Source organism: Acinonyx jubatus, chromosome B1, assembly GCF_027475565.1.
Source record: "Acinonyx jubatus isolate Ajub_Pintada_27869175 chromosome B1, VMU_Ajub_asm_v1.0, whole genome shotgun sequence".
NCBI classification, from domain to species: Eukaryota; Metazoa; Chordata; class Mammalia; order Carnivora; family Felidae; genus Acinonyx; species Acinonyx jubatus.
In genome coordinates this window covers 151,410,273-151,429,798 of record NC_069382.1, presented here as the reverse complement: position 1 = coordinate 151,429,798, position 19,526 = coordinate 151,410,273, and the positions used below count along the sequence as shown (strand labels likewise).

At 36.9% G+C, this 19,526-nt stretch overlaps 1 long non-coding RNA gene across 1 annotated transcript; it reads left to right on the top strand.

Annotated features, from left to right (window-relative positions):
- Positions 1-282: 282 nt before the first annotated feature.
- Positions 283-8,148, top strand: LOC113598837 (uncharacterized). Its single transcript, XR_008296295.1, has 3 exons — positions 283-372; positions 4,786-4,925; positions 7,699-8,148. It is a non-coding gene; the product is annotated as an uncharacterized LOC113598837 (long non-coding RNA).
- The last annotated feature ends 11,378 nt before the right edge of the window (positions 8,149-19,526 follow it).

Genomic DNA, 19,526 nt, shown 5'->3' with positions numbered 1-19,526 from the left:
AGCCTACATAGGGTTAAGAATGGAAGGTGAGAAAACAAATCTACTGTGATAATTCAGCGATGTGGTTAGACTAGACTAGGAGTATAATAGTTCAAGAGATGTAAGAAGTGATTCAATTAAATGCATAAAGTTAAGATAGATGAGGGGCACTGGGTGGCTCAGTTGGTTAACAGTGTGACCCCTAGTTTTGGCTCAGGTCATGGTCTCATGGTTCGTTAGATTGAGTCCCATGTCATGCTCTGTGATGGCAGCACAGAACCTGCTTAGTATTCTCTCTCTCCTTCTCTCTCTGCCCCTCCCCTAGTCATTCTCTCTTTCTCTCTTTCTCTCTCTCTCTCTCTCAAAATTAATAAATAAACTTAAAAAACAAAGGTAAGATAGATTATATATTGATGTAAGTGGGATGTGGAAAAACAGAGGCATTAAGGTTGATTCAGATTTTTTCCTCCAGTTATTAGAAATCATTCACAAAAGGGTTTGGGGAATATGGAATTTGGTTTGGGACACAGTGAATTTAAAGTCTTTAATAGGCATCTAAATGGAGATGTCAAACAGCAACTATGAATCTGAGTTTATCAGGAAAACCTAGTTTGAATATATAAATGTGGGTCTAGTCATCAGGTTGTTGTTATTTAGGATTATGCAGTTGGATGAGATAACCAAGGAAGTGAGTAGAGATGAAGGAAAACGGAGTCTGAGATGATGTTTTGTGTTGTGATAATGTTTAGAAACTAAGAAGAATAAGAGAAACCAGCAAAGGAGACTAGGAAAAATTTAACACTGAGGAAGCAAGTACAACCTAAATATACACGTATCATAGAAGTCAAGGGAAGAAAAAAAAATCAGGTATGAGTGAATGAGCAAAAGGGGCAAATGTTACAGCTAATAGACTAAAAAGAAGATTATGGATTTCCTATTGTTTTTGGCAGTCTGGAGGTCATTAGTGATATTGAAGATAGCAATTAATGTTAATGTGAATTAGCCAGGATAAAAGTATGATTGGATTGGGTACAAGAGAAAAGAAGAGACAAACTGAGAATGATATGAATCTGGAAGGGGATATGAAGTCAAATTTTTAAAAATGTTTATTTTTTGATATAAGAAATAATAACATGTTTTTGACTTATAGCTATGTTCTTAGGTAATAAGAAAGACTTCGTGTTGCAAGAGAGAAGGGAAGAGCGGCAAATCATTCATGGGATTTCAGTCAGTGCAAAAGTACAGGGTTTGGCCTTGGGGTAGGATTTTGAATAGTTTATCCGGGCAATAGGAGGGAACTCATAGGATATATGTATATGTGTATATGTATATATGGAGCCAGGCCAGCTGGTAGATACAGTGGTGATAATTGGGGAGTTTGTAAACTTTCTCTTCCCAGAGAAATGTGCATAACATTAATCACCAGAAGATGAGAATTACAGAGGAGGTATGGGATGTTCCCAGGAAAAGCAAGATCTACTATTTTATATAACATATGAGTATATATACTATTTCATATAATATATTTTTCATAATATAATAGTATATATATATGAATATATATTATTTCATATAATATATATTTTTTCAAACTCAACAAGATCTCTAGTCCACTGGTTCTGTCATTTTCTCATCATCCATTAGCCCCTTCCATTCTTTGCTTCCATTCTTACCCCATAGCATGATGTTCAAATCATTCACTGGAAAGTACTCTCAACTCTCCAGGCCCCTTATGCTTCGCTCACATGTGCCTGGTAGGAAATACACATTGGTTCAACACGAGGGTCTCTTTTATTTTTTATTGTACTCATGCTGCTGAATGCTATAAGAGAACCTCATTGGGTAATGTTACACAGCTTTATTTTAAGTATATGGACATAAACTCAATTGGTAATTTGATACTTACTAGATACACAACTATTTTTTACCTAGAAAACTTGCTTGTTCTTCTCCTGACTGTAATTTTTCCTCTTCTTAATTTATTCACATCTCCCTCTTTCTTCTTCCTTCCAAAATAATGATTTCACTTCACACTTCACTAAGAAAATTGAAGTCATCAAAGGGGACTCAGCATCTTTCCATCACCAAATTTATAAACCAACCTGTAAATGCAAACATATTTTCTTTCTTCATTTTTACTAAAAGGGTGAAAGTGTCTCACTTCCTCAAAGCCCAATTCTTCCACATGTGTAATCAATCCTATTCTTTCTTATTTCTGTAAAGACATCCCATCTATCTGCTGGATCATAACTATTCATTCCCATCACACACTGCCTTCTTTTTGTAAAATAAAACTTTCAATACTTCTTGCATTTAAACTTGGCACACAATTTATCAAACCGAAATTTAATATGCTAGGTACTCTTAAAAGTTTCAAAGTTGTGTGGCACTTGCAATATTATCTCAATGATTCCAAAATTATCATTATGTCTACGCATAGTTCCAACTTAAATTATCAATATCATGCATTCATTTAATTCTTTTTTATTTTCTTACTTGTACTGCAACTGCATTTACTAATCAAGGAAAGTTTCACTCACCTAACCCAGGAAATTTAGAGTAGCTCTTCTGGTTATAGAAGCTTGTTTCTTGTCCAGAAACTGGTTGTGTCCCTAAGGTGATTGAAACTCAACCTGACATTAGTTGGATTGTATCCCTTCTTATTTTAAGTTTTGCCAATCATTTCAATGGCACCTTCCAGATTCTGCCTATTAGCAACAACTTCCTATGTCAGTAAAACCTAAATTTCAGTTTTGAAACTCAGGATCTTTGAAGTCAGCAGAATTTAATTAAAATTTTTTTTTTCCTCTCTCAGTGTAGAGCCATCCTTTGTATTCTTAAATTTTTTTTTCTGTACCTTGGTTGACTCTCCTGAACAAATGTGAATTAGTGTATCTAGGAAGAAATAACAAAATCTTTAGTTTTTTTATACTTTTACCTCCTGTTCCAAAGTGTTACCTATCTGAATCCCTATCATAATAGTATTACAAATAGGCTCCAGTCGATCTTCTTTTAACTGTGCCTTCTAATAATTTCAAATATGCCTCATTTCTTCATTTCTCTTCCTCTCATAAACTCTTGGTAGTATGCTTAAATAACTAGTATCTGCTTCCTCTCCTAATTTAAGGAAGAACAAAATCCCTACTTCATATTTAGAGGACAACTATATTGTAAGGATAAGTTTTATTGTACTTCTGGTCCTTCTCACTCAATCTGCTACATAAGATGAATGATCTGTGTGAATTGTGATGTTGGGGAAAAGAATTAAACTTGCATGGATACTTACTGAATTAGGGTATGAGTTAAGTTTCTGTAAAAACAACAACAACAACAACAACAAAACAAAGAAATAAAAAAAGGGTGCAGTTTCATTGGATCTGCCAAAAGTTTATTTCTCTGTCATTTTTGGGCCCAGAGGTTGAGAGAAGTTTTAAGGCTATTAGGCATGCTGGATGAGCAGGCTGTGACCACTTAGTGACAAGGGAAACTGAGAAATGTGCTTTATATTTGTGCTGTCATGGTTCAGAATCAAAGGCAGAAGGAGGTCGTTAACAAATGGATGAATGGATGCTAAGGAGTGATGAGCAGTTTCTTCTTCTCTGGCCACTCAAGCATTATTGCATATCATTTCTCTCACACGTCTTTCCAAAACGGTAACATGAGGTTCTATTCTGGGCAAAGTCCACCATCTCTGGGTGATATGCATGCTCTCCATAGAGTCAGGATGTTACTATTCAAAGTCCAGTGGCATATGTATTAATAGATGAATTAATCTCTATCACTCCATCACTCTCTAGTCCTACCATATACACACATACACGTACATGCACACGCACACACACACACACACAAGACACACACACATCCCTAATACACAGTATAATGTGAATAGTGTATTGACAATCAAAGCACTCTTTTGGCCATCTGGAATTGGGAAGAACCTATAGCAAATGGTCATTAGTATATAATAATGATGAATTCCAGCTAGACAGAAATCATAAAGACTTCCTCTGGGGCGCCTGGGTGGCACAGTCGGTTAAGCGTCCGGCTTCAGCCAGGTCACGATCTCGCAGTCCGTGAGTTCGAGCCCCGCGTCAGGCTCTGGGCTGATGGCTCAGAGCCTGGAGCCTGTTTCCGATTCTGTGTCTCCCTCTCTCTCTGCCCCTCCCCCATTCATGCTCTGTCTCTCTCTGTCCCAAAAATAAATAAACGTTGAAGAAAAAAAAAAAGAAAAAAAGTTAAAAAAAAAAAAAGACTTCCTCAGCTAGTGGTGGAAAAACTTCCTTAGTTAGACCTTGGTTCTTGTCTGATTTGTTCATTGTCCTTCTTGACTTTTGGTTTGCCTTCTAGAAGATTTTCATGTTTATTGTGTACTCATTTGTTTTTATTCATTAACACTTTTATTTATTTACATTGTTAAGTCCATTCTTCCTTTCTCAGATTAACTGAGGTTACATGAGGCTATATAATAGAAAAAAAAAAAAAAAAGTCTTGACTGGGAAAGAAACACCATAATATGATATACTATATCTAGCTGAGAAATCTTGGTGAGATGGATTATAAAATAGATATGGAAAACAATTTTATCTCCTTTGAGTAAAGTTATATAGAAAAAAAACTAGCATTTCTAATATTGTTAGGTACCCAGACACTAAACTTACAGTCGATTCAAATTGCAAGCCACAGGACAAAAAAACAAAACAAAACACAAAAACCCCAAAAAAACTCCTTTGGGAGAAATGTGTTCCATTCCATCTCTGCTTACAACCTGGCTAATTCTACCCTGTCTGCATTTATCTCATTCAGGATCTTGCTAAAAGCAACAGGGTGAAGTCTTACAAAGTGCAGCGCACTTACCCTTTCAGAACCACATAAAGCATTGGAAAGATTGCAGTCTGCCTTCCACACTACTGAAGCTGATAGACCAAATATTTCGTCATGATGTAGTAAGTGTTGCTAGCTTTCAAAAGTAAGGTTTTTATGTGCTTGAGGCTCATAGCTCACCTGAGAAGCCAGTGCTTCATTTGAGATATTTGTTATGACAGCATGACATTACTAAGTTCTAAATTATATATTAATTATAGTGTAACATAAGTTACTGTAACAGTATGCATAGTTTCCATCTTTGATGTGCTATTTGTTTCCATTTCTCAGAACCCAGACCCAGAGAAAAAGAAAATGGATGATAAAATATTTTATTTTTAAGGATGTGAACTGGAATTTGTTCTGTTACTTTATCTGTCACTTAATCTGCACCATAGCAAGAGCAAGAAAGGCTGGGCAATTTGGTTTCTAGCTAGGAATCCATTTGCCTTGATAAAATTGAGTGGCAAGGAAGTAGAGTCCTGAAGTTATCACGGGAAATGCGATAGTGAGAGACAATGAATAGTCTCTGCCACATATACCTGGATGGTGAAGGCGTGCTTCTAATGTTCATTCTCTCTCTGTAGAAAATCTGGGATTGAGGCCCAGCATCTTTTAAAAGCTCCTGAAAGCCAATTTCTGTATATACTGACCTGAAGGCTTTGAAGTGCCTGAGGCAGCCTTTTTTTTTTCCCCTTGCCCATGGATGGATAAATGGAGTCTGTTCTGCGGACCCAGTCTTCCCTGTGGACATATCCCAAGCTTTGTAAGAAAAGAGAAATACAAGAAGTACAAGGAACCATACATTGGCCATAAGTACAGTTGTAATGTCCAGTTCAACTTTACTAGTTATAGATTTGTTGCTATGATCTCAATATCTCTTACTCCTGTGTGTATTTGTAATTTTATTCTGAATTTGGTAGGGAAGAGAAGGGTGTAATTTATCAGTCTCTCAAACTTCAAAATCTTGTATCCATTTTCTTAAGTAGCTTTCTGACCTGGCCATGGCTCCTCTGCTCTACTGAAATTTTTCGTGTCTAGCTCACCAGTGGTCTTCATGTTGCCTCAATTCATGGACATCTTTCAGGCTTCATCTTTAGTCAACTTTAGTAGTTCTTGACAGAGCTAGCTGTTTGTCTTTTTAAAAATATTTTATTTTATTTTATTTTATTTTATTTTATATTTTATTTTATTTTATATTTCGTTTTATTCTATTTTATGTTATTTTATTTTATTTTTATTGTATTTTAATTTAATTTAATTTTATTTTATTCTGAGAGAGAGCAAGCATGAGCAGAGGAGAAAGAGAATCTTAAGCAGGCTCTACACTCAGTGTGGAGCCTGACATAGGGATTGATCCCCAACCCTGGGATCATGACCAAAGCTTAAATCAAGACTAGGTCGTTCAACTGACTACGCCATTCAGGTGCCCTCTAGCTCTTTGTCTTTTGACAATTCTAATTGTTTGCATGATTTCATACTTCCCTGATACTCCTGTTATTTCACTAAGCTTATTCTTTCTCTTTTTTAACTCTTCATTTATTTAAACTCTAATTATTATAGTCTATTATAGCTCCTGGGGACTTGGTCCTAAGATTTGTTTTTATGTTCCTTCTGAAAGTTGTAGTATTGTTCAATATTTATTCTTCCTTCTCCTTTACTAACTCCCAGTGGGTGATTATAACTTTTCATCTATTGGCCAAGTGACTTACGTGGCTAACTTTATGTGAGCCTATCTGTCATGTGCCATAGCTGAGCAGGAGCTGAAATAAAATGACATACTTTGACTTAGTTTCTCTTGATTTTCCCCTGTGCTATGAGAAAGGTCATGTCCTAGCTTGCTGCTGTTCCTTCACTACGGCATATAGAATTAAAGGACAAATGTAGAAGATACAAATCTGCCCCACAGATTATAGTGGAGGCACAACCATCCCACACAATCCATATAAATGGAGTGAGAAGTAAACTTATGCTAATGTTGGGCACTGAGATTTTGGGGTGGTTTGTTATACAACATAGACGATCAGAAGCTGACTAATACAAACCTGTGCATCTATGTTCCTTAGGTAAAAGCTAACTCATTTGCACTGAGGAAAAAATAATAAAACTATCAACTGTGATAATTGGGAAAGCAAGACAGTGTGTCTAATGAAACTGTGGTTTTGACATATAAGGTTTGGAAAATAAATGTTAATGTGAGGATTAGGTTGCATTGGGTAAAATGCTACAATGCATTGGGTAAAAGCAAGAGATGAGTTCAGAAAAAAAAAATCAAACAAATCAAAACACCCTGCTTCTTTTCAATAAAGGATAAAAAGGAAATTAGATTTGAATATCTGACACTTATAGGGCTAGGAAATATAATGGGTTATCTTTTCTAAACAGTAAACATAAACCTAAGAAATGTTTTGATACCCAGAGCCTCATTAAAATGCACCCTTAGGTCAAAGACCAAATCATGGGCATAGCCAGTAAGGCACATTCCCATGAAAAATCATAAGCATGGTTTAATCCTTTATTAAACTCTCTGAATAGATTATTTCGTGTAATTTCTTTGTTATTACACGGTATCTGATAAATCTTTCTAGTTGAATAAAATAGTTCAGAATAAAGCTAAGAGTATGAGCCAATGAAAGGCAGATATACTGAAAATACCTACAATTAACCTAAACAGAAAAAAAGTCTCAAAAATAATTGTTTGGTTATTAGAATATTGAGCATCAACTAGGTTAAAAAAAATCCAACCCTATTTTTAAGAGATTTGTGCTTTTGGAATCACTGCTAGACTGTATTAAAAGAGTTTGTGGCTATTCAATATGTAAAGTGAACTTTTGGTTTCCCCTTTCTATTGGAAAGAAAAAGACAGAAGATTCTCGTCACATGTTGCCAAGGAGGCTAATCAAAAGAAAACTCTTCCTGGAAGGCAAGGCTTAGACCCATGGAGGACAATGAATCCAGAATCCCTCCCAGTGGACAGAAGCAGAGACTAATCAAGGAACATGATCTACTACCAACAAGAGGGATCTGAAGTGTTCACCTAGCTGGATTTCAGATATCTATGGACCAGAGATTGATTGTGGCCTGTCTCTCATTATTCTCTTTTCAAACACTAGTGCTTTTTTTGGTGGATATTCCACCATTCTATGACGGATGTGTGAGTCTGAGGAGTGCCATCATTTAAAGTAGAGATTATTACAAAATGATGGATTTACAGTCTGATGCCATGATTGGATAAGATATTTAGGATGTCATTCTTGGGGTGTATTTTTGTGCACAAGGAAGGGAAATAAATGCTTGTGACTAAGAGGTCAGAGTGTGTTAATAGATTACTATTCACAAATATTTACCCCTCCTCCCTTCCTCTCCTCACCCCTGCCATTGGAGAAGTATATTTCCTCATTCCACTTTTGTTTTCAACTTGTCATGAGACTTATTTGGTCAAATGAGTATGAGTAGCCATGCTATCTGGCAGACTGAAGCGTTAAATGTGATTTCATGGAATAGCTTGCCTCTTGAATGTGCCTCTCCCGCAAGAAAGGCATGACTGGTATAGTGGTTGTTCCTTCAATCTGGGTGCCAGAATGAGAAGACACATGGAATAAAGACTCAGAGAACTCACAGTCTCTATATATGTAATGCAAGCAAGAAATGAAATTTCATTACAAGTTTCTGAGATTTTAGGGTTTTATGTTTCATAGCATAAGCACCGTGGCACTTCACTGCCAAGCACATTTCTTATGTTTGGAAAATTGCTCACTAGTTGAATTCCTCTAGTCCAAGGTAGAAGCCAGGTATTCACTTTCATACACTGCTTTGCAACAGAGGCATACATTGTAAACTAGCATGTGCCAAGCTAACTAAGTGCGTCTACAGCGAACTTTAATTCGAAAGAGATCATCATGAAGAAACAGGTGTTGCACAGAGTTCATGTTCAGTTTAGGATGGCAGTGCAGGCTTCTAGGGCCAGTGATGAGAGAGAATCAGGCACCCAGTGCCCAGGATCACTGATGCCAAAAGAGGTTTCTGATCCCAGAAGCAGAAGCAGTGACAGAAGTTCTTCACTGGCATAATCCTGCAGTGTAGTTTGGGCTTAGCACATTTTTGTGTGGTGTGCTTTCTGTAGTGCTATTGCTTTAATTTGCTGGAGTGTGTTTTAAGTTGCTTTTTTTCTCTTTCCTTCTCTCTTGCCCTTGCCCTCTCCCTCCTTCCTCCCCACTTCCTTCCTTCCTTCCTTCCTTCCTTCCTTCCTTCCTTCCTTCCTTCCTTCCTTCCTTCCTTCCTTCCTTCCGTTTGCCTGATCTATGAATCATTTGCATTACTTCCTATGTCATGATTAAACTCTATACATGAGTTTTTCCAAGATCTGGATACACTGAATTTCCGACAGATTCTAAAAAACTGTATTTTTACAAACTCAAAGGTTTTGCCCATAATGTGCCATTTGTCTGGACATCTTCTCATAGCCCTTCTTGAGTCTTCTCTTCATAGTCTTACCTTTGAAATTCTAATGCAAATAAGTCTTCCGTAAGCTTCTACTCTAACCTATCTCCTTCACCACCCAAATTTTAATTCTCAGAGTATCCTTTCTATTTATGTCTTCCATAAACCAAAAACTATAATTATTTTGTTTATTGGTTTATTCTCTCATTTCCTGACTAAAATACAACTTTCTTGACAACAGAGATCATTCCTATTTTGGGCACTGTTTTACCTCCAAGTCCTATCAAATGTGTATTTCATACTGGGAACTTGATGTAGACTTTTGAATGAATGAGTGAATAAATGGATGAGTGGGTATGAGTTAGGGATTGAGAATTGTGATGAAGATTTGAAAGAGTTACTTCAAGGAAAGGCAGAGGAAAATGGACGAGAATTTCCGAGCAGTGCTTAAAGTCCAGCTCTGACTGGAGAATATTAATGTGTAAAACATCGGTATGTTTATGCTGTTTTCTTTTCTGTAGCATAGCTTGGCAACAAAGGTGTAAGAGCCAAAAAGGAGCCTTGGTCTTCATCCAGCATTAGAGCTTTCTTTGTAATGCAGATGAGGTAAAAGGAAGGGAATTGAGGGTATTTATGAGCAAGTAGTTTAGATAATTTACAATACAATCTGGGCTGGGTAGAAAAATGAGTGTTGTAGGAGGCTGTTGGAGAAAATGGTGGAATCAAAAGAGATGAAGTCCAAATGTAGTACAATTAGGGAAGTCAAAATAGCAGAAGATTACAGTTATAATCAAAGTACTATGTATTATATTTTAAGTTTTCTGAGACTGAAAAATGACAAGTGATGATAATTCCCAGAATGTAGCCATGTATATGAGGACTGAAATGAAATAGATGTAAAATTAACCAGAGATCAAAGAAGGAAGAAGATGGGTTTTGGATGACTCTATTTTTTAAGACTGAAATCTGCCAAGATAACTCTTGCTAATTTATTTTTTAAAACTTAACTTTTGTATATTGAATAATTTAATTCAATTTAGTTCAACCGAAATTTGTTAAGCATACAATCCAGACTGTAGTTAGGCCTGTATTACCTCTATGTGAACTACGGAAAAGTACCCCTTTTTTTAGGCAGAGAAGACCCTTAATCTGTGTACACAGTTTGGGAAATGGAGCATGGACTGTAGTTCCCAGTGTTTCCTTAGGCTACACAAATATACATTGTGGCTGCAAATAGACTCAATGAATGAAACTGTTGGGCGAGGAAAGGAAAGTCAAGGAATGTGACTGAGTCCCTAACATGTACTAGCCATTGTGCTAAGTGTTTCAAATGTGTTATCTCTTTTGATTCTCACCACAACCACATATAGACAGAAGTTATTATCTCACATTCAAGTAAGGTAATTGAGTTTCAAGGGGAAAAATAACCTGTCCAACTTGAAACACCTTTATTAAATGGTAAAACTATAATAGCCCTTTCGGTTAGTTTTTTTTTTTCTGTTCAGCAAATGAATGCCAAAGCACATGACTAAAAATAATACATCTTAATTTTTTCTCATAATTCTCTGTTTTGTCCATGCAGTTATTACAGTATAGATCAGTTTGGTTAGGAAGAGACTGAATAATCTAGGCCTCACTCTCATAGTTGGAACAGACGGAGTGCCTGGCAAGGAAGACTTGGGGCCTTACACCATATATTTTTTTCATCATTTAGGAAGCTTTTCCTAGCTTGTTCAGATAGTGGAGGGTTTTCAATATAAGTGGTGGCAAACTTCAAGTACTCAAATACCTTTTAAGACTCTACATTACATTATCTAATGTCCCATTGAGTAAAACAAGTCATATGGCCCAACCCAAATGAAGAACGTTTCTCCACCCCTTGAAAGGGGAAGACACATAGTCACATTGCAAAGGATTATGCGTATAGGGAAGAGAGGGAATTGTAGGCATTTTGAAATCAATCAAAAAGTCTATTTTCAAACTCATGCTGTTTCTATCATATCACATCATTCATTGACTGTTTTATTTATTTCTTTATTTTAATGTTTATTTATTTATTTTGAGAGCTAGAGCATGAGCAGGGGAAGGGAGGAGAGAGAGAATCCCAAATAGGCTCTGCACAGTTAGTGCAGAGCCCAACACAGGGCTCAGTCTCAAGAACTGTTAGATCACGACCTGAGCCGAAATTAAGAATTGGACACTCAACTGACGGAGCCACCCAGGCGCCCCACTGCCTGTTTTTAATTCTAAAGTGAGGACAGCATTGTCTAAGCCCTTGTGAAGGTGTGTAAATTAAGGAAAACATTTTTATTTAGAACCTACTACATTGTTAAAACCATCCTAGGAACTTGCCATTATGTCATAATCATATTAGGGATGAGTAATCTGGGGAATATTACCCCTCTTAGGCAGTCATTAAATAGTTTAAATAATGTTTTAGAAATTCAAATAAAGTCCATGTTCTTACACCATACACAAAAATAAACTCAAAATGGATGAGAGACCCAAACGTAAGACAGGAAGCCATCAAAATCCTTGAGGAGAAAGCAGGCAAAAACCTCTTTGACCTTGGCCCCAGCAACTTCTTACTCAACACATCTTCAGAGGCAAGGGAAACAAAAGCAAAAATGAACTATTGGGACCTCATCAAAATAAAAAGGTTTTGTGCAGCAAAGGAAACAATCAGCAAAACTAAAAGGCAACCGATGGAATGGGAGAAAATATTTGCAGATGACATATCAAATAAAGGGTTAATATCCAAAATCTACAGCGAACTTACCAAACTCACCACCCAAAAAACAAATAATCCAGTGAAGAAATAGGCAAAAGACATGAATGGACACTTCTCCAAAGAAGACATCCAGATGGCCAACAGACACATGAAAAAATGCTCATTATCACTCATCATCTGGGAAATACAAATCAAAACCACAATGAGATACCACCTTACACCTGTCAAAATGGCTAACATTAACAACTCGGGCAACAACAGATGTTGGCAAGGATGCAGAGAAAGAGCATCTCTTTTGCACTGCTGGTGGGAATGTAAACTGGCGTAGCCACTGTGCAAAAGAGTATGGAGGTTCTTCAAAAAATTAAAAATAGAACTACCCTATGACCCAGAAATTGCACTACTAGGTATTTATCCAAGGGATACAGGTGTGCTGTTTCAAAGGGACACATGTACCCCAATGTTCATAGCAGCGCTATCAACAATAGCCAAAGTATGGAAAGAACCCAAATGTCCATCGATGGATGAATGGATAAAGAAGTGGTATATATATACACACACACACACACACACACACACACACACACACAACGGAGTATTACTCAGCAATCAATCCTGCCATTCACAACTATGTGGATGGACCTAGAGGGTATTATGCTAAGCAAAATTAGAGAAAGACAAATATCATATGACTTCACTCATATGAGGACTTTAAGATACAAAACAGATGAACATAAGGGAAGGGAAGCAAAAATAATATAAAAACATGGAGGGGGACAAACCATAAGAGACTCTTAAATACAGAGAACAAACAGAGGGTTGCTGGAGGAGGGGTTGTGAGCAGGGGGATGGGTAAATGGGTAAGGGGCTTAAGGAATCTACTCCTGCAATCATTATTGCACCATGTGCTAACCAACTTGGATGTAAATTATAAAAAATAAATTATACAAAGTAAAAAAACAAAACAAAAAAGAAGTTCAAATAAAGTATCAAAGAATGAAGCTATATAAATGTAGAGATGACCACCATCATTTCTTTTTTTTTCTTTTTTTTTTTTTTTGTTGTTGTTGTTACATAAGGTGATTTTATTAAAGGACAGGCACAGGACACGTGGGCAGGAAGAGCTGCCCCAGGACCATGAGGAGAAACTGATTTTATACTGGGAGTTGGGAGAGGTAAATTCAAGTGGAAGTTTCCAAAGGGATTTTCATTCCAACCACAAGATATTCTAAGAAAAAATACACACACATTCACATATAACACATAGTATTTGATACATAGCATTTCCTTAAACAGATTAGATATATATGAATGGACAGGTATTATAATAATATCAAAAATTATTTCAGGATGGCGTTGATAAATATGATAAATGCAAAGAGTTTAACTTAATTACCATTGTCATTAGGTTGTTTATACCAAGTCAATTATTGAGTTAGATGCCTTCCACAAATTTTCTCATTTAATCCTCATAATAACATGAAGTGGGCAATGTTATTCCTCTCACTTTATGTTGGGGAGATCTCTGAGGAACAGGAAATTTAAATAACTTGTGCACAGTTCCATAATTAGCAAAATGGTGCAGCTATGGTTTTAGTTCAGTAATCTTAATCTGGAGTTTGAACATTTAATTATCCTTCTTCAGTTCACACCAACTATTTTTATGATTAATTACTTAATACATCAACCACATCGATATCTCGTAATCATTTAAGACAGCCCAAACTCTTTGCTGATGTGACATCATAAGCAAAAACAAAGATTACTAACTCAAAAAGATTACCTTTGCTCTTTTCACCCTGTTCGTAGAGGAAACTTCAGAAATATATCATGGAGTATTCTTTAGATTCTCTTAAATTCAATTCTGTTCTCCTTCTTTGGGGGGATGTTTAAAAGCTAATTGGTGCCTTTTATGGGATCTGAATGAGGTTCCATTAATAAGATGCATTTGTGTGAGTCCTGGAAGGTGACAGTGAAGCAGAAGCCTTCTTCCTGAGGTCCTTGGCTGTTTGAAACCAAGTTTGAAAGTGTGCAGATGTCTGACACAGGCATTCCTACATCCATTCCCCTGTGTCCAGACTGAAGCTTGGTTGTGACGGATGCTCATTCACATGTACAAACTCACCCACTGCAGCTTTGGTCCACCTATATGCCTCCCCACTGTGTCTGTGAGACAGGGGTATTGTCAGTGGAAGAAGGCACAGCAACTTCCCGCTTCTTGACTGTTTTCAGCAGTTGTGTTATTAGAGCTTAGGGGCCTGTGGGTGGCTTAGTCGGTTGAGCATTGCCTTTGGCTCAAGTCATGATCTCACAATTTGTGAGTTCAAGCCCCACATCGGGCTTGCTGCTGTAACCGCAGAGACTGCTTCGGGTCCTCTATTCTCTTCTCTAGACACCTCCGCAGTTTGTGCTCTCTCTCTCTCAAAAATAAACACTAAAAAAAAAGTGACAACTTCTACAATAATAAAGTAACTACAGTAAATGTACATTGAAAGCAAAATTCCAAACTAGCTGTGTGGAGTGATCCCACGTGCAGGGAGAAAAATCCATAATATAAGCAAATATGTGAGGCTCCATTTTTTAGAATATGGAAATGTACAATCACTCAGAATGTTGCTATGATAATTTTTCTTTCTATTTGGTCATAGAGCATATTGTATACCATTTTATTTGTTTTTTTTTCAGCTGTGTCTGAAACATAATTTGAAGTATTATACAGTTATTGTGTGCATGTTGCATCACATTATAGAGTATGATCTGCTCTGTAATATGTAGTTTACTTCTCTATTTTCATAATATTTGTATCTGATTAGAATAGATCAGCTAATATTGCCATCAGGGATCTGTGTACTGTGGCTCTTTTATCAGATTGTTTGTAGAAGATTAGTGTTGGAGAGACTGTCCAATCTAATTTTACAGGTGATTAAACTGAGGCTGAGAGTTTAAGGGCCTTTGCTCAGTAAACATATTTATTTAGTGTCAAATTGGGAACTAGGAACTCTGACCAGAACAGTCGACTTCAGTATTCTTTATACTATCCCACACTGCTAAAAACAAGGAGAAAATAACATAGGGAATAACTTATATATTATACAATTATTTATATAATATATAAATTATATAATAAATTATATATATGCATATATGTATATATACATATATATTTGAATCTCTGGAAGTAGAGATATCTAGATGACACAGATACACAGAACCACTTAACAACAGCTGGGATAGAAATGGATACTGTGCAGTAAAGGTCAATATATGAAAATCACTCCTGAAATGCTCTGTGGAAACTCTATTCTTGGACTTCATCTTTATTACTGGACACAGCATGTAACACCACTGACCTGGTTCCTTCTTGAAGTCCTTCCCTTTCTTGGCTTCTCAGACTTTCTTCTCTCTCTCCTGTTTCTTTCTTTTTTTAAAGTTTATTTATTGAGATAGAGAAAGAAAGAGAACACAAGGGGGGGGGCACAGAGAAAGGGAGAGAGAGAGAGAATTCTAAGCATGCTGTCAGTGTGTGAAGCCTGAGGCGGGGGGGGGGGGGGGGAAGGGGGGGGGCTCAAACCCACCAACCATGAGATCATGACCTGAGCAGAAACCAAGAATTGGATGCTTAACTAACTGAGCCACTATGCATCCCTCTCATTCTATTTCTTGCCTGCTCTGTTTGAGTCCCCTGTGTGGACTCTCTTTCCTCTAATTACCCTTTAAAAAGTGTTGGTATCCTTCTCCACAAGTAGAGCACTGATTCTCAAGTGGGGACAACATGGCAATGTCTCGACACACTATTCATTGTGATGCCTTGGGATGCACTGCTAACATCTAGTGAGCAGAGACTGAGGACGCCGCTAAATATCCCACAATGCACAGGGCAGCCCCACAACAAGGGATTATCTAGCTTAAAATGTCAATAGTGACAAAGTTAGGACACCTTGAATTAGAAGAATGTGATATCTGTGTGCTCAGGAGTGTTTTTGCCTATGCAAAGTAAGTAAGAAAGGCAAGCAACTTGTGTGTAAAGTGAACTTCAAATAGTTTTTTTTTTTCTTTCCTTTTAATTAACTGTAAATGCTTTAGCCTCTGTGGATCACATTTAAGGATAGGAATTGCTTCTCAGTCATCTTCATATCCATAGAACTTGGGAAAATAAATACTGAAAAAGTTTGTTCAACTTTTAAAATAGCCTGAAGACATGGAAGTTGGGGGAGGTCATTTCCCCAAAATGATTATTTTTCCATTAAATGTGTTCATCAAAATGGTACCTAATGAAAGGAACTAATATCAACTTCACGTTTTTCAGAATTTCAATAGAGGCCAGCAAATTCACAGAAAAATCAGACTAAATATTTCTCAAACAGACTTATTGCAGGAATCAACAAACCACATCACATCTCCCAGAAATATAAGCCCTGATTCTGGGTGTCCTTTTCCAGGATCATGAGGAGAAGCCAAGTAGAAAATGCCCTTAGTGATAAACTGCTTTCAAGCATACTTCAGCCTTGGGCTTTTACTCCATGGAGGAAGAGAAAAGAATATATTCTTGTGAACCTGGTGTGAGATGATGGATGCATAGTGATTAAATTATGATTGACCTGAATTCAGTACTACTGTTTTTCAAGCTCTAGAGTAAGAGAACAGAGGTCTTTTAATTGGAATGGATTTTATTTCAATTTCATAATGCCTAACATAGAATGAGAGGGATACCAGTGAGAAGAATTCCATTTCTCATTATCTCAGTAATTACCAGCTGCTAATGTTTGATTTTACCAAATTAGATACCTTATTAAAGAGATAAGAAAAAACAAAGAAAAAGTAACATGATGAAGAAGTGTAGAATTACATACAATGCTTACTATTTTTGTAAAATGTGTTGATTTGGTTTCATTAAAAAAAAAGACTTAATGCTTGGAACATTCTAAAATCTAAAAGGCCTTATCTCAAGCTTAGCTAATTATTTTGACAGGGGTCTAAGTGATGTGTGCTTTTCCATGCAAATGAGTTTGTGGCAAGCAACATGACTGTCATCTATATAAACACTCCATAACTAATTCTTATCTCCACAGAGAGATTAAGTAGTGAAAGTTAGCAATTAGAACTTAGCGACAGTGTTTTCCTCTGCAATTGATTAGTGTACAGAATGTTCATCAGGTAGAAGGGCTATAAACAGTTCCACCAATCATTTCCCTTTTGGAACCCCAGACCACCTTGTTTTCTATGTGTGTGTAACTATATATTTTTTTCCTTGAACATTTGCTCTTTTTGACACATTCTTCTCTTTACATGTCCAGGTAAGATTTACAACTTGATCCTCTATTTCTTATGATTTTTTTCTCCCTTCATTGTTTGCTGTTTGTTCTCCTATATCCTTAAATGATAGTGTTGCCAAAGCCTCAGTCCCTGGTTCTCAATGTCAGTTAGCAATACCATCATTCGCTCCCTAATCTATATTGTCTTAGAATCTTGATTTATCAATTTTCCTTAATTACGTATTCAAACATTTATTTTTAGTTTTACTTACTAATGTTTACTTTCTTTCTTATCCTTCCACAGCTACCCTGGTATATACATTCTTAAATTTGTGCCAAGAATTAGGAGTTTTCATTTATTTTCCTTTTTATCTCTACGCCTTTATTTTGAATCCATTTCATTCATCACTTCAAGGAAAGTTTTCAGAAACTCAACTACTTTCATCATATTACCTTTTGGCTCAAAATCATCAGCTGATACCATGTTTTTTCTGGATAAAATCCTGCCTATTTGAGGAGTTTGATAATATTCATAACCCTGCTAATTCATCTCTCTTATTTGACCATTGGTAGTCTCCAGCAAATTCTTCAAAAGTTAACCAAATTTGTTCCTTTTCACATTACTCAGACTATTTCCTATGCTTTCTTTGTCTACTTAATTTAACTGATTACAGCCTATCTTTCAGGGTCTAATTCAGGTCACACTTTGTTTCCACTCAAGTCCTATGATGTATTCCACATGGATTGAGGAGGATCAGCTATTTCTGTGATACTTTTCAGATACTTTATAGATACTTCTGAAATAAACTTTTAGATTTATGTTTTTTGCTTCACTATGTTGATGTCTGTTCGGTGTGTGTGTGTGTGTGTGTGTGTGTGTGTGTGTGTATGTACAGTTTTTGTTTATGTGAAGATTTATTCTATTTACTTACAAAATGACTTATGGAGATTAATTTTGAGAAAGCTTATATGAATTAGGAAAGTGTCTGGGAGAGAGTATAATTATAGCAGGAACCTACTTCACCTTGTGACGGTTGCTTTTATGTATCAAGTTGACTGGGCCATAGACTACCCAGACATTTGGTCGAACATTATTCTGTGTGTTTCTATCAGGGTGTTTGTAGATGAGGTTAACATTTAAATCAGCCGACTGAGTAAAGCAGCTTGCCTTCCCTAATGTGGGTGGGCCTCACCCAATCAGTTGGAGTGCTGAATAGAACAAAAAGAATTATCTTTCTCCAAGAAAGAGAATTTCTCATGCCTGACTTTAAACTGGAACCTTGGCTTTTAGCCATCTGCAGACCCAAACTGAAACATAGGTTCTTTCTGGATCTCAAGTCTGGTGGCCTTTGGTCAGAAACTATATAATCAGCTCTCCTGGTTCTCATGCTTTGGACTCAGACTGAAACTAAACAATTGGGTCTCCAGGATGTCCAGCTTGCTGATCCACCTTCTAGGACTTGGGACTTGCCTGCATTTATAATCACAAGCCAATAATTCCCTATAATAATTTCTTCATATATATGTAACTTAGTGGTTCTGTTTTTCTGGAGAAAAGGTTTATCTTGCCTGATGGGGGTTTGGGGTGATGGTGGGGTGACCTGGAGGTGACAGCCAAGAAAGAATTCCTGAAGATGTCTTTGATGCAAAAAGGTTATTTTATTAAAGCACGGGAACAGGACTTGTGGGCAGAAAGAGATGCATTGGAGCTGTGACTCCTAAGGTAACTGATTATATACCCTCAGGTTGGGAGGGGTTAGGGACAGCATTAAGTCTCTAAGGTACTTTGGAAGCAAGGTTTCCAGGACCTTGAGGAGCTGGCTGCTGTTAGGAAAATGCCATTTATTACCGGTTAGTAAAACCTCAGTCATGAGACCCTTCAGATGTATATCAGGGGGCCATAAACTTGGAGTATGATTGCCAGCATATATCTTGGGGGAGTTGAGCTAAGGAAGTGTCCAAAGGAATTTCTATATGTTAAAGTAGACTCACAGGATCCTGAGAGCAGGGAGAGGTCAGGATAATGTTATGCCAAGATTCCCTTTTGTCCCTAGCAAAGTGTCATCATCCTGGCAGCTGAGCATCTAGAGGGAGGTCACTCTGCCTGTTTCAAGGGCTGTAGGCAATAAGGGAATTTAATTTTTCATTTGCCTTAATTTCCCATATCAGCATGGCAAGAACTTAAACCCCTTTCCTTTGTTCTCGGGCAGCCAGGAGTGTTTGAGTAATATTACACATATCCCACCTTGTGGGGGCAGGAG